The 14,344-nt window shown below is 49.9% G+C and overlaps 1 protein-coding gene across 6 annotated transcripts in view; it reads right to left on the bottom strand.

The window, feature by feature from the left end:
- ASAP1 (ArfGAP with SH3 domain, ankyrin repeat and PH domain 1) overlaps window positions 1–14,344 on the bottom strand; it is a 284,215-nt gene that overhangs the window by 252,848 nt on the left and 17,023 nt on the right. Inside the window, exons 1-2 of one of the 6 annotated variants that reach the window (XM_054691979.1) lie at window positions 3,180–4,239; window positions 1–155 (exon numbers count right to left, since the gene is read on the bottom strand). The exons of the other annotated variants lie outside the window; for them this stretch is intronic. The gene's annotated coding sequence lies outside the window, so the exon portion shown is untranslated. Of the gene's footprint in view, window positions 156–3,179; window positions 4,240–14,344 lie in introns of those variants that run through there. 6 annotated transcript variants of the gene reach the window in all.

Genomic DNA, 14,344 nt, shown 5'->3' with positions numbered 1-14,344 from the left:
CTGCGTTAGGAAGGTTCTTGCACCACAGAGAGGCTGTCTGGGAGTGCGAAGGGAATCTTCTGGGAGACCATTTCTGTGCTCCACTTTGAGGCTGATCTCTCCATCGTGAAGCTGTGCAAGGGCTCAGGAATCCTCCTTGCGTTCTATTTCTAGCTCTACGTTGGAGAGCAATTTACAAGTCATTAACTTCTCTAGACCCAGGCTCTTAAACATGAAATTAAAGTGAGCTGACAGGTGCAACAGACAGACAGACAGACACTTGCACAATGTGTGCCCACGGGAAAGCAGAGGTGTTCCCCAAAAGGGAACCAGCCCCAGGAAAGGGGAAGATGCATATGACTAATTTCAGGACAACCCCTCTGAACCCGAGAAGATGTTAATTAATTCATGCATACCAAAGCTTAATTAATTGCCAAGTGCACAGAACACGGGAAGTCTGGGATAAAAGGTGTCACATAAGGAAACAGCTTCAATATTTGCAGAACGGAGGGATATCGAGGTGGAGGCATGAAAACAAGATGTGCCAAGGGATCTGAATGTTTCGTCAACACTGACCCTAGCTCAGAATAGTACCTCCTTCTGCAGCAAGAAAACAGGACACTCTGACCCACCATTCTCCCTAGTCCCGTACCCATACCCAATCCATCCTGAGCTGTGTCTCCCTTATACCTGAGAGTCTTCCCATCTTTCTCCCCATGTCCACTGATACGGGCCTGGTCCAAGCAGCCTCCATCGTCACCCAGACCAGGGCAGCAGGACCCTAACTGGACTCCCCTCGTCAACACCCCTCCCTCTGAACACGATTGCCTCCCACCCCCGCTGAAGCTAGAGTAATTTTTTTTCACCTTTTATCAAGGGGACTTTTATAGCCATGATAATAGAGAAAAGCATCATGAACTCCAATACCCACTGCCCAATCACCCTGAACTCAGCCAGCCCTACCCCACGCACCCTTGCCTCCCCACATTATTTCAAGCCATAAAAGGACCTTTTAGGAGCTCAGCAACAGCAGTCACATAAGCTGCTGGGCCACTGACCCAGCTCCACCCTGTCCCACTTCCCCTCGGTGAGTCCTGGTGACAGGCAGCTGGGACAGGATGGAAGGCCCAGTGGGCGCACAAAGGCCCCGAGTTCCCACCAAGCTTTGCTCCTAGGCAGAGCCTCGCCTCGTCCTCCTCTGGGAGTCTCCTTGGCTCCCGGGGCCCTTGTTTGTGACCTGAGACCATTAATCGCAGGTCACTAGTCTGTGCGGTCAAAGAGCTGCCTGAGGTGTGACACCAGAGTCAGTTCCCACCCCACGCTCTCCACCCAGAACCCCAGGGCAAGGAAGGGTGGGGGCCCTGGTGACAACAGACTCCCCGTCCTGCTGCTGTGCCCATTTATTCTTTGCCCCTAATCTTTTATTCAAACAGAGGTTATTTCTTTCCAGTTATGAAAACCACTCCAGTCCACCGTGAAAAATATTAACGCATGAAACTAAAATCTTTTGTTATCCCAATACCTAGATATAAATATTGGATGAAGCAAAGAATGCATTTCATGATTTTCTTAGAACCAGGGAACTACCAATAAGTAGGAAAAATTCCGTTTTGTATTCATCCATTCAGCAAATATTTGTCTTATGTCGGCCATGTGGGCACAGCCAGGGGCTGTTTTGTCACCTGGAGAGAGCCAAGAATGGGAGAACACTCATGCTTTCAAGGAACTAACATTCATTCACTCTCTTTTTAGTTCAACCAATATGGAGCGTCTACTTAAAATATGCTGGGCATTCATCACTACTACTGTTACAGGGCGGGGTGAGGGGCACCCCAGGACCCCCAAACTTGCTGTTCTAAATAGTTTCTTTCATCTGTCCATTAAGACAAAACAGACTCTAGTGCGTAAGCACTTTGATGGAAAGGAACTACTACTAATGGCAACACCAGCACCTTTGCTGGAGCCTGTACCTTAGCAGTTTGGTTTATTATTTAAAGCTGGCCCTTTAGCAAAAAAAAATCTAGATTTGAACTTAGATAATGGCTCTTCAGAATAATGTATCTCTATATATTTCAGTCTCCTCATCTTTAAGAAGGGGAGAGTGACACAGTCACTGTGAGAAGACGACAATGAGCCCCACACTGAGGCCCCCATCTTGGAAAAATGAGGGCACTTAGCAGAGGTGGTGTGAGAGTATCGTCTCACTTAATCCTGACAACCATCCTATAAGCAGCCGAAGCTCAGAAGTTGAGGAACTTGTCTGAGGTCACAGGGGTTACCTCTGAAGTTCCTGGGGTTCCGTCCCACTGGGGGCTCTTAGGGAGATGTGAAGAACATGCCTCAGCATTGTACTTGCAGGGCAAGAAGCTGGGCATTTGTGCACCAGCCATTGCGCTCGCCAGCCAAGTGCACCAGGCGATGGCCCCAGGCAGAGATGCATGAGGTCCCTTTGTTAGAGGGAAAAGGCTGTCCTAAAGCTAATTCCATACAGGCTTTGTGGACTCCACCCCCACCCCAGGCCAAAGCCAAAGACACTGGGAACTCCAAATCCCATCACCACCCAAGGGAAGGTGGCTGGGACCTGAGGGTGGGGTTCAGCAGCCAGGTTGGTATAAAGCCAGACACATGGGCTTTGGAGGGTTCCCCATTTTGGCTCTCCGCCAGCTCGCAGCGTCCGGCCAGCTCAGAGAGTGCCAAAGGGTTTCCAGGTCGGCAGATCGGGTAGGACGCATTAAAGACTTTATTTCCCTATTTTCTCCCTGAGTTGTACATTTTCCTTATTTCCTTTTCCCTTGTAAATAAACCTTTTATTAACCTTTTGTGTGTGCCTGTAGTGGAGTATTCATAAGTCCCTTGTATGCGCACGGGTGAGGACCCACAGCCAGGCACCCAGTTCAATATCGGGGCTGCCCTATAACACCCTGAGAGATGGGCACTGACTGCAGAGCCTTGGGGGAGAGGGAGGCTCCAAGATACAGTGTCTGAAAGTAGGTGCTCGGTATATACAGCTAAGAATCGTGAGTGAGCATGCCCTATCAAACCCCATCCTTTCTTACAGCCTCTCATTTCCCACTGCTGCCAGTAAGAGATTTAAAGCAACTAACCCCCCATAGAACCAACAGAATTCATTACCATCAAACACCACATTTTATATCCACCCACATTTCTGCTTTCCGTTGTAGTTCTACTCTGTGACTTACGGTATGTCAGTTGGAAAGGTAATTCCTGAGGGCCAGGCAGGAGTCAGGGACTAAATCATTTGGTATGCAAACCCTTCTGCACTGCCAATCCCAAATAGGTGTTGAGTTTTAGTCAACAGAAGTGACTTCGCAGAAGATGGGGCTCGTATCCTTTTATAGAGGATGTTACCAACTCTTGAGTCATCTGCAGCTGGCGAGAGCCTGGACAGTTTCTTTTTTTTCCCATAACATCATGGCAAACACTTTTCCTATTTACTGATGCAATTCTTTCCTCTTCTGTGGCAGCTGTACTTAGAAATCAGGGACTGAAAAAAAAAAAATTCCGACAAGTATTTGTGCCAATCTTCCTGTCATCTACGAGAAGTCCAGCTTGCTGAGTCCCAGTCGAAATTCCCCATCTTTCAGCAAGTTTCCTCCAACTTTCCTAGCCCAGCAACCTACGCATTCCTGCTCACATAGCACTAGTAATAATAACGACAGCGATAACAGCAGCCCCTGGCTAGCACTTTCTAGGTAATAACCCCACCCCAGGGGAATTCATGACCTCATTCAGTCCTCACCCCGTAACCCTGCAAGGAACTGATTGACTGAATTTTACAGATCAGGCAACTGAGGTTCATGCAAGTCATGTGACATCTGCTCACATGGCTAGTTGGTAGTGACAGATTCGGGATGCAGACTTGGAATGGCCTCACCTCAAAGCTCAAGGCTTTGCTTCTGTGCTAAGCAGGGCAGCCTGCTCTGTGCCACCTTCTGATTGTTTCAACAGGTAAGTCACAGTTGCTCTCCAGTGGCCACTCTTGAATGGTGAATGCAAAGGCTTCGAGTTGTTCGTGGGATGTGAGGAATAGTTATGAGGTCTCTTGGTTTCCATAGCAGGCAACACGTCCTGCATCCCCAGGATTATGCTCCTGGGACTGTGGGCTGTTTCTCATAATTCGTCTTCCCACTGCCCACAAGCATGTGTTTGGGATGGACCACTGCTACCAACTTTATCTGTCCAGGACACGAGGTAGGGTACAGAATGGGCAGACAGGACCCCGAAGAAGCCCAAACCAAGAAAAAAAAGCGTATGTTCTCCCAAACACCAGAAACAAGAATTGGAGATTATGTGGCGAGAAGGGAACACTAACACACTGTTGGTGGGAACTGGTTTGTGGAAAACAGTATGGAGTTTCCTTAAAATAATAAAAGTAGAAATTCCATATGATCCAGTTATCCCACTTTTGAATATTTCCCCATAAAATACAAAAACACTAACTTGAGGAGATATATGCCCCCATGTTTATTGTAGTACTATTTGCAATAGGTAAAAAATGGAGAGAACCTAAGTGTCCATCAACTGACAAATGGATCAAGAAGTGGAATAGTATTCAGCTATGAAAAAGATGAAATCCTGCCATTTGCAACAACATGGATGATCCCAAAGGGAATTACGCGGAGGGAAATAAGTCAGATGGAGAAAGGCAAACACCGTATGGTTTCATGCACACGTGATATGTAGAGGAAACAAACAGATGAAACAAATAAAACAAAAATTAACTCAAGACTATAAGACCAATTAGCGGTAACCAGAAGGGAAGGAGGCACAAGGGCATGGGAAAGAACAGAACTGGACTTTAAGCAGTGAACTAAATGAAGTATAGACACATGTTGATTCTCAACAATGAGCACTTGAAACTTATACAATGTTAAAATATAACATTACTTTCATTTAAAAAGGAAAATGAAGAAGGTCAAGCAGGGTCAAGGTGCTCTGTTAACAGTGCCAAGGACAATGGACCTCAGCCAGAGACCAGCCTGCCTGCCCCAACCTGGTTAAAACGGTAACAGAGGGGTGGGCCTCTCCTCTGCCAAGGAAAGGTCCCCTTTTCTGTGGGTCGTGAAAGACCCACAATCCAAAAGGTCAGAACCACCATCTTGTTAAGTGATCAATTCATGACGCCCGCGGACACACAGTTTACATCCCAGCGTCCTGCACGCTGGGCCAGACAGAGAGGAGGCAAAGTAACCTTACAGTCCAGTGACCTCACAGTCCAGTGACCTCACAGTCCAGTGACCTCACAGTCCAGTGGGGCGGAGGAGCAGGTAGAAAAATAGCAGACAGGACAAACTCTCAGAAAATGACCTAACCTGGGTGTGAACACAAGTCCCAATGCCTAGTAAGTGCCCACTGCGTGCACTTCCCATTGACTAGAGCTTCCCGAGAGGACAATCACCTGAGGGGGAAGCCCATCTGCTCATCCATTCATTTATTGAATAAATACTTGTTAAGCTAAATGCCAAGGACAGAATTAGGGTTGTGGACCTGATCTTTGCTCAGAGCCCACAGCCCCTATGCAAATAATCCCATGGATAATGAGAAAAAGGCAAAATACTGGGTGCCTTAGAACCTAGAAACTCCAGCATCTTAACACGTATATCCTGAGAATTCTATGAACCCGGAAAGAAGTGAACGCTACAGAGACAGCCTGAGGGACCAGAGGCGAGAACCACTGAGAAAACTCGAGAGCCACATGCTGGGGGGCTGGCTGGGCTCACCCGCCAGCTACCTGCTGGTCCTCACACCCGCAGAGACAGTGGCCTCCACCCACACACCCCCTGGCACGGTCTCCTGGAGAGGACCGCAAGTGTGGAATGTGAAATCCGCGGGTGCCCAGGGTTTGCTGTGCTACCGACTGTGTGTATATTACAATGGAGGCCCCTGCAGACGGTCGAGTGTTTACTCCCAGCGAGCACGCCGATCTCGGAGCCATCTGTGCGGCTGCTCCCCTGGTGCTCAGGGTGTAGGAGGAGGAAGCAGCAGGCAGCCCAGCGCCGGGGAATTTCCCAAGTCACAGAAAGGGGAGGGCCTCGGAGCAGGGAGACTCTGGCTCTCCCTCCTCACTGCTGTGATCTTGGGCAATGAACTCCTTGCGTGTCTTCTGGAAATGGGGATGGGAAGACAGCGATGGTGCCCACAGATATGGCCGTGATGCTCACAAGTCCAAAAAAGGCCAGCGTGTCCCTCAGCAAGCCAGCCCTGAGATGCTCTGCCGGAGAGTGTACTCTCAGTCCCCAAGGGGCAGGCTGGACATGCCAGGGAACCTATACTCCCAGGCCTGGTCTCACACAATGGCCGTGCGAGGTGCCGGCATGGAGCAGATGTGCAGGCAAGCAGCACGGCTGTGATAACCCACAGCCAGGAAGGACAAGGACGCCACAGCCCAGGTGAGGTCAGCACCATGGACATGGCTCCCGGAGCTGCCGATCACCCTGTGTCCACCAGCCACTGCTCCAGGGAATGTCTGGAGGGCACAGCCTGCACGTGACTCTTAAAGGGCAGCACCGGCGTGTCCCAGCCTCCACCCTGCCCACAGAAAAGGGAACCAGGAGGGAAAGGACTTTTCCCAGAGAGGTGTTCACTCCTCCACAGAAGCCCCAACTGCTCAGAGCCCCTGAGACCCAGCCAAGCCTGGGCGGGCAGGCAGCTTTGCATCTTTGATGGCATCTAATCTTCACCCGGCTGGAGTAGCGAGAGGCACAGCTGTTACTGAGAGCCCCTTCTTAACAGGACATCAGCTCTGACAGATTAAATAATTCATTGGCCCGGGCTTGGGGTGGGGGTAGGCTTTCTATGGTTATCAGACACTGCACAAGTAATAATTTCTTTAATCATCACAACCCTAGGAGAGATATTATGATTGTTCCATTTTACAGAGAAGGAAACAGGCTAATATAGGATGAGCATCTTGCTAGAGTTTTCATACCCGCTAAGTGGAGTCTCGGGCTAGCCTGACTCTGGAAGATTCTTCTTCCCTTTCAGAGCAGGAGCGTCCTCAGAGAGAGGTTTCTGCTGTACGGGTCTCTCCCCTAGAGTGAGAACTAGAAAAACCTTCATCACAAGCAGCAACACCGGCCTTGCCTCTCCAGTTTACTCCTGACTCCCGGAGAGGATTCAATCAGTGTCAGCCATGCAGCAACCGAACGTGACAACAGCCTTTGTAAGTCACATTATTCCTTCCGTTCTGTGACAGCCATATTTTCACATTGCACCATTTCTGAAACACAATGTGTCTCACTATGAATGAAATTTAATGTGGCAGAGCTTCTGTTTTCTCCTCCAGCACTGGAATGTCAAGAATGCACATTGCAATCAAAGACATCCCACAACAAAGGAAAGAAAGTGTATCTAAAAAAATGTTCAAATTTTACCCAATGAAAAGCCCAGACCAGCTCTTAAAAGGCCATGCATTTGAGAAATGAGGAGTCTCAACTTTCCCCTTCAGGCCTCCCACAGATACCACGCAGGGCAGCTGCTTCTGCGAGAGGGGTCCTTCCCCTCACAGTCTCTCATGTACCTGTGCCTCTGAAATCCCAGGCTGGGAACCCGAGTTTATTGTCTCTTCTGAAAAGAGGAAGAGAATTCCTTACTCGTCAGTCCACAGGTGACAAGAGCTTATGTGCATCCAATATATTGCAAAACTATGAAATAAATATTGGACTCTATCCTCTGTGTTGCCAGAGTCAGTCCTGGTCCACCTTCCTTCCTCCCTAGGGGCCATCAGGTGCCAATTCACACTGCACCCCTTTCTCTGGTATAAGGCAGAAAGGTGCATCAGTAGTTGCTAACGCTGCAAAAATTGATGTTGGCACAAAGCAACAGGCGGGGGCGTCATGGGGAGGGGGCAGCAGCATGAGGTTTGGAGGGAGGAACAGGGTGGCAGTGAGGGTTGGGGACCAGACTCAAGAGATAGGAAGAAGGACTTCTGAGCCAGAGGGGCAAGTTCAAAGCCAGTCACTGGACAAATGTTTGCTGACCCCTCTGCACACCTGAGGCTCAGCGCCACCACCCATGCGGCCTGCTGAGTGGTCTCTGGCCCCCTGCGCCAGGCGCTGAGCCAGGTTTGCCGGGTCTGCCTGAGCCAGGTTTGCCGGGTCTGCCTGAGTTACGGTGACAACAGCCAGGCTGGGCTCCTGAGCCAGGGCCTCACGCCTCCCTGCCCTGGAGACAGTTTTCATTCTGGGGATCTGTCCAAGTCATTTCACCTCCCAGCTCCCACTGCCTCGCCCCTGCAAGTGGGAGAGTTGGCAGCTACCTCTTAGGGCTGTTGGGTGATTCTTGGTGCATAGAGAGTCCGAGAGCTGAGGGGCCCTGTCTAAATTGTTCACCAGTCAATTCTCAGTGCTTAGAATATTATCTGCTCTAAACAGGACACACGGGTTTTAACTGTCAATAAATTACACAACATAGTGTTTACTACCATTCCGTGATGTCAAGTATAAGGACATTTTCATCTTGCAAAACTCAAATCCTGTTCCCACTAACACTCACTCCCATGTCCTGCTCCCTTCACCCCCCAACCCCTGGCACCCCCATTTCCACATTCAGTCTCCATGACTCTGGCTACTCTGGGGGCCTCAGGTAACTGGAGTTACACAGCGTGTGCCGCTATGGCTGGGGTACTTCTCTCAGCATAATGCTCTCGGGGTTCGGCCATGTTTTAGCGGGGGTCGAACTCCCTTCCTTGTCAAGGCTGGATGAGTGTGACATTGTACATGTACCCCATATTTTGTTTATCCATCCATGGGCATTTGGGATGCTATCCCCACTTGGTTATTTTCGAATAATGCTGCTATGAACATAAGGGTGCAAATCTCTTTGAAATCCTACTTTAAATTCTTTTTGATGTATGTAAACCCAGAAGCAGAAAAACTGAATCACGTGGTGGTTCTAATTTAACCATATGAAGAACTGCCATATCGGTTTCCACAAAGGTTGTCCCGTTTTACAGCCCCACCAACGGTGTGCAAGGGAATTATTCATGTGACCTCAACTAAGTTATCCCACAATACCAGCTCAGACTCTGGAAAATCCTAGAAGAAACTGCCTTTCAACCCCACCCCAAGGAAACCTTATGACCAGGGGACACCCCTGTCAAGCAATCCCAATGCTTACATTTCTTTTTTTTTTTTTAGACAAATATTTCTTTTTTTTTTTTTTTTAAGATTTATTTATTTATTTATACAAGCACTGGGTACAGTCATAAGCACGGGAGGGTGAGAGAATTCTCCAGAGCCAGAGCGGGGAGCAGAGCAGGCAGAAGGACCGAAGTACACTGCTGAGGGGAGCAGCGGGCGGCAGGAGAGGTCTGCGCGCCATGTGGGACCTTCCTCCGGTGGCCGGGGAGCAGCCGGGGATCGAACCAGCGCTGCAGAGGCTGCTGCCGGCAGCTTCACAACCCGGCGCTCAACTGCTGCGCCACCAGGGAGGCCCCCAATGCTTACATTTCTTTCTGGAGCTCCCTCTCTGCTTCTTGAACTTGACTGCCATAAATCTAAAAGGATCAGCCAATGTCTGCAAAGCTTCTTTTCAAAGGGAAGTTTCCCCAGAGTCAAGCCGCTCTCCTTTCAATGACAATTCCAGCCTTCTCGCTGTCACCAGCTGCTTGTCTCTCTCCAGGAGGGGATGGAGACAGCTGGGCAGGATGCCAAGGGACCTTTCTATTCCCCACCCAGTGTCACCGCCACTGGGTCACTGATTTGAGGCACCATCAGACTAAAAGGAAATCATCCAGCAGGCAGGGCAGAGTGTAAGCAAGTGGCCCTACATCCCAATCCTTCTCTTCCGCGGAAGACTTCAGGGAGCAGAAGCACCCACGGCTAGCGCTATACCTGGCTCAGCAAATGTTTGTTGAGAACTGACTAGTGGATGCCTAAACAAGCACCCTCCGCCAAGACTTTCTGGGTACACTTTCACTTTCCATCGCAGTCCAGTTGCCAACCACCCCACACTAGCTATATAATGCCATGGATGCCCCACAATGCTCTCGCTTTGCAACTGTTTCCAATGCAGGGTTTTGTTTTTTAATACAATTTTATTGATTTACAATGCTGTATATATTTGAGGGGTACATCTTTGCTTCTGTGTGCATAAGACTCACCTCACCTACTAACAACGGTCTAGCATCCTTCCCAACATCAGGCTGATGCCCTCCACCTTCCCGCCTACCTACCCCTTCCTTGTGCCCCTCTGGTAACCACCATATTTCTCAGGGAATGTAAGTTTATTTTGTTGTGCTTTATTTGTGTGGTTGCTGTGGTTATTTATAGTCCACAATAAGAGAAACTATCTGGTAATTATCTTTTGCTTGCTGACATATCTCAGTAAGCATTACTCCCCCCCCCCAACCCTGCCAGCTCTGTCCATGTTGCTGCGAAAGGCAGGGTTTCACCTTTTTCATAGCTGAGTAATATTCCACTGTGTATCTCTATCACATCCTGAGCATTATCTTGAAAGCCTGATGAGAACCAAATTTCTCTTGGAAATTAAGGCTTCCCATCTCTCCCAATCCTATTTTCTCTGAGCAATGAAGAACCAAGAGAAACCACGTAAGAGGGATATTGAAAATCAAAGGGAGCTATTAAAAGTCCACAATGCAGCAGAAGCTGTGGACTCATCTACTTGCTTTGGAGGCAAAATCAAGTCATGAAAAGTCTGTTGCTCCTCAAGCCCCAGGCGCCACAGGCTGAGACAAGAGTGCTCATGCCAGGCTTCCACCCCTTGTGCCTCCTGGGAGCTGGGGGTGAGGCAGAGACGGCTGCTCTGCGTGGGCGGCCATGCCAATGCGGTCCCGTCCCTTCCCCTCCTGTACAGTCAGATGAAATCCTGGCTGAGCTCGACTCCACCCGCTTATGATACAAAGCCAAAGAGGAGAGTAAACAATGGGGGGACGGGTGCCACAAATAGAGGCCACCACACCCGGGGCCACACCCGTGGCCAGGCCAGCCCCACGAGTGCGCACAGACAGCGGAGCAGTGAGGGGGGGTGCAGGCCCTTCCCTGGGCGGTCCCCAGATGCCCATCCAGGGGCCTTGACAAAGGACATGATGTGCTGGCTCGGATATTCCGGCGGCGCCTGTTTCCTCTGTGGAGGCAGCATTCCTGGCTCCTTCTGATCCACGATGCGGCGGGAAGCACAGGCACTGGGCCTACCACAGGCCATCGTCTGGCTCCCACCAACCGGAGGGCCAAGCTGCAGAAGCCACATGGACGCTTGCTTTGTGAGACTAAACACCCAACCAGTTCTGGCTTAAGGGGGCACAAAAAGCCGGGGGGAGTCGTTGGGCTGACATAACTGAGAGGCCCAGGGGCAGAGGTCACTTCGGGCCATGAGAGCTGGTCGGGGAGCTGCTCCCCTCCCTCTGTGCACAGCTGTCCTTACAGGTACAGGGGTGGGTCAGGTCTCCAGGACCTTCATAGACTTAAGTAAGGGGGCGGAGAAATCATCCACAGAAACAGGGAAACTGAGGGGGGACAAGCATTAAGGGGGAGAGAGAGAGAAGGAGTTGAACAAAGAGAGAAGGAAGAAATACAGTAAAAGTTACAGATAATTTTTGCTCCTAGGGAATGAAGGAGCAATCAACTTTAAATCAGACAAGGAGCCGGCCGCTCAGCTTTCATGTTTTCCATTGCAGCTCATTGAGGTCTGATCGTCACACCAGCTTAAAGTACACAATTCAGTGGTGGGCAGGTCACGCCCACGTGGTGATGAGGTTGTGCAAACATCGCCACAATCCGTTTCAGAACACGACTACCCCAAGAAGAGGCCCACCCCACAGCGGTACCCCCTTCCACCTCTACCCACTCTGGCAAACACAGACTTCATATAAAGGGGAATCCTATCCTATGGGCTTTTAAATCTCTGTCTTTTGTGGCAAAAATCTATAAAAACACCCCATCTCCCAAACGCTTGGCTGAATTCGGACCTCTGGCTCGGAACAAGCCCAGCCTCACTCCCCAAATGTGGGCCAAGGAGGGATGGGGGGCCTGGAAGACCCTCTGAGGAGGCCCCGGGACACTGGCTAGAGCTGGCGCAGTGCCCCATGCAGTGCCCCAAGACTCAGCCGCCACCGCCCCGCCTCCAGGAGGCCCTGCCCCCCACCGGGCACCTCCTGTGAACTTTAGTCAAGCAGTTCTGAGGAATCCCCAGGGAGGGGCACTGCAGGGATTTCTAGCCAACACCCTCCTCCCCACTTCCAACTTCACTGGGGATTCCCCGCTCCCAGGAAGCACATTCCTGTGCCTGCCAGCAGGTGTGGCCCTGCCTGGCTCAGCATCACCCCCACAGCTTGCCCGCATGCCTTTGGGGGCACTTGCCAATCTGCGGCAAAGGGAGAAAGCTGGAGTTTTCTAAGAACGCTGTTGGCCGACCTTCTAGAGGACATGGTGTTTTCTCTCTTTCTCTGGATGTTACCATGAAGAAGTGATGCTCACTACCTGCCTCAGGGAGAAGCCACCCAAAACCTCAGGGCTCCTGGACTAGAAGCTCTTTCTGAATCCCATGGTGCCCAGGTCCCTCGTTCTCCACTCTTCCCACCTCTCTGCCCGCCAAACTGACCGCTAGACTAATGCAAGGCTCCCTACCCCTCTGGCTGCAGGCGGGTTTCAGCCAACAGGGAGCCCAGCAGGAGATGGGGGGAAGGCAGAGTAAGGCTGCGGTATCCATCCCCTCACCCTGGTCCCTCTCTGGGGGACACTGTGAACTGGCTGTGCCCTTAACACAAGTATCAGTTTCCCAGGGGCCTTCCACGGCCCCCAGTCTCCAGGTAGTAATAATTCCTTCCCCCCCCCACCTCCCCAACTAGACAGGAGCCCCAAGGCCGTCCATCCCGGGCACTGGGGCTTCCCTGCATCTGCGAGCTCCTTGCAAACACGCAGATCCCTTTATGTGGCCAACAAGCACAGGAAAACACGCTCAAAGGCATTAGTCATTAGGGAAATGGAAAGCAAAAGCACAATGACATACCACTTTATATCTACAAGGTCGGCCACAGTCATAAAACAAACAAACAAGCATAAAATAACAAATCTTGCAAAAGATGTGGAGACACTGGAACCTTCATATAGCGCTGGTGAGAATGTAAAATGGCCCCGTGGCTTTGGAAAATTTGGCAAGGCCTCAAGAAGTTAAACATGACTATCAGATGAGTTATTAATTCCATCATAGGTATAGATCACTGAGATTTGAAAACAGGTTTACAAACACACATTTGTACACCAATGTTCATGGGGGCACTATTCATGCTAGCCAGAAAGTGGAAACAACCCAAATGTCCATCAGCAGATGAAAGGGTAAACAAAATGTAGTTCCTCCGTGCGGTGGAATATTATACAGCCATGGAAAGGAATGAAGCACTGACATGTTTCAAGATGGATGAACTTCAAAAGCATCATGCTCAGTGAAAGAAGCCAGACACAAAAAGTCACATATTGCATGATTCCACCCATCTGAAACATCCCAGCTGAATTCATAGAGACAGAAAGCAGACGCGGTTGCCAGAGGTCTGGAAATAGGCAAGGAGACCGGTGGAAATAACCGTTTCATTGACATAGGGTTTCTTTTGGGGGTTATAAAAATATCAATTCAACAGACACAGTGATGGCACAACTGTGGAAAACTAAATGCCACCAAAGTGTATGCTTTAAAATGATTAATAGTTAATTTTATGTCAATTTTTCCTCAATTTTTAAACACTCCATTAGGAATTACGCTTGAATTACCTGAATTCAAGGGTGCTGCATGTGTCCTGCAGGGAAGACTGACACCCACCCCCACTGGTAGACCTGCAGGTACTGGAGTTAATGCACTTCTGCGCTGTCATTTACGCCCACTTTGGTCTCTGCAGCTGCCATTCAACCACTTCTCGGTTGTGATCTCAGGCAAGTGTCTAAATGTCTGGGTCTTACTTTCCTCATCTGTAAAATAGGGCCAATAACACCTACTTCATTGGGTTGGTTTAAGATTATTGAAACATCAGGGCCTCCCTGGTGGCGCAAGGGGTTAAGCGGCAGCACGATGAAGCTATCTGTAGCCACTGCAGCACGAGTTCAATACCCAGTCAGGGAGCTACCCACATGGCGCAGCAGACCTCTCCTGACTTACCCGCTGCTCCCTCAGCAGTATATTTCAATCAATTTGCCTGTTCTGTTCCCCACTCTGTCTCTGGTGACTCCCCTCACCCCCCACACCTCTGGCCTGTACCCCAGTTCTTGTATGCTTAAATAAATCTTTTTAAAAAATAAGATTGTTGGAATGTATAAACATGTATGGAGAACATGTTGGGGAGCCAAGGGTGCTTTCCTTCATTCCTCTTAATATTGAATGAGGGCTCTCCCTCGGTGGT

This window comes from Talpa occidentalis, unplaced genomic scaffold (assembly GCF_014898055.3).
Source record: "Talpa occidentalis isolate TD23 unplaced genomic scaffold, MPIMG_talOcc4v2.1, whole genome shotgun sequence".
Taxonomy (NCBI): Eukaryota; Metazoa; Chordata; class Mammalia; order Eulipotyphla; family Talpidae; genus Talpa; species Talpa occidentalis.
Note: the sequence above shows the minus strand (reverse complement) of the source record. Positions and strands in the feature narration are given on the sequence as shown.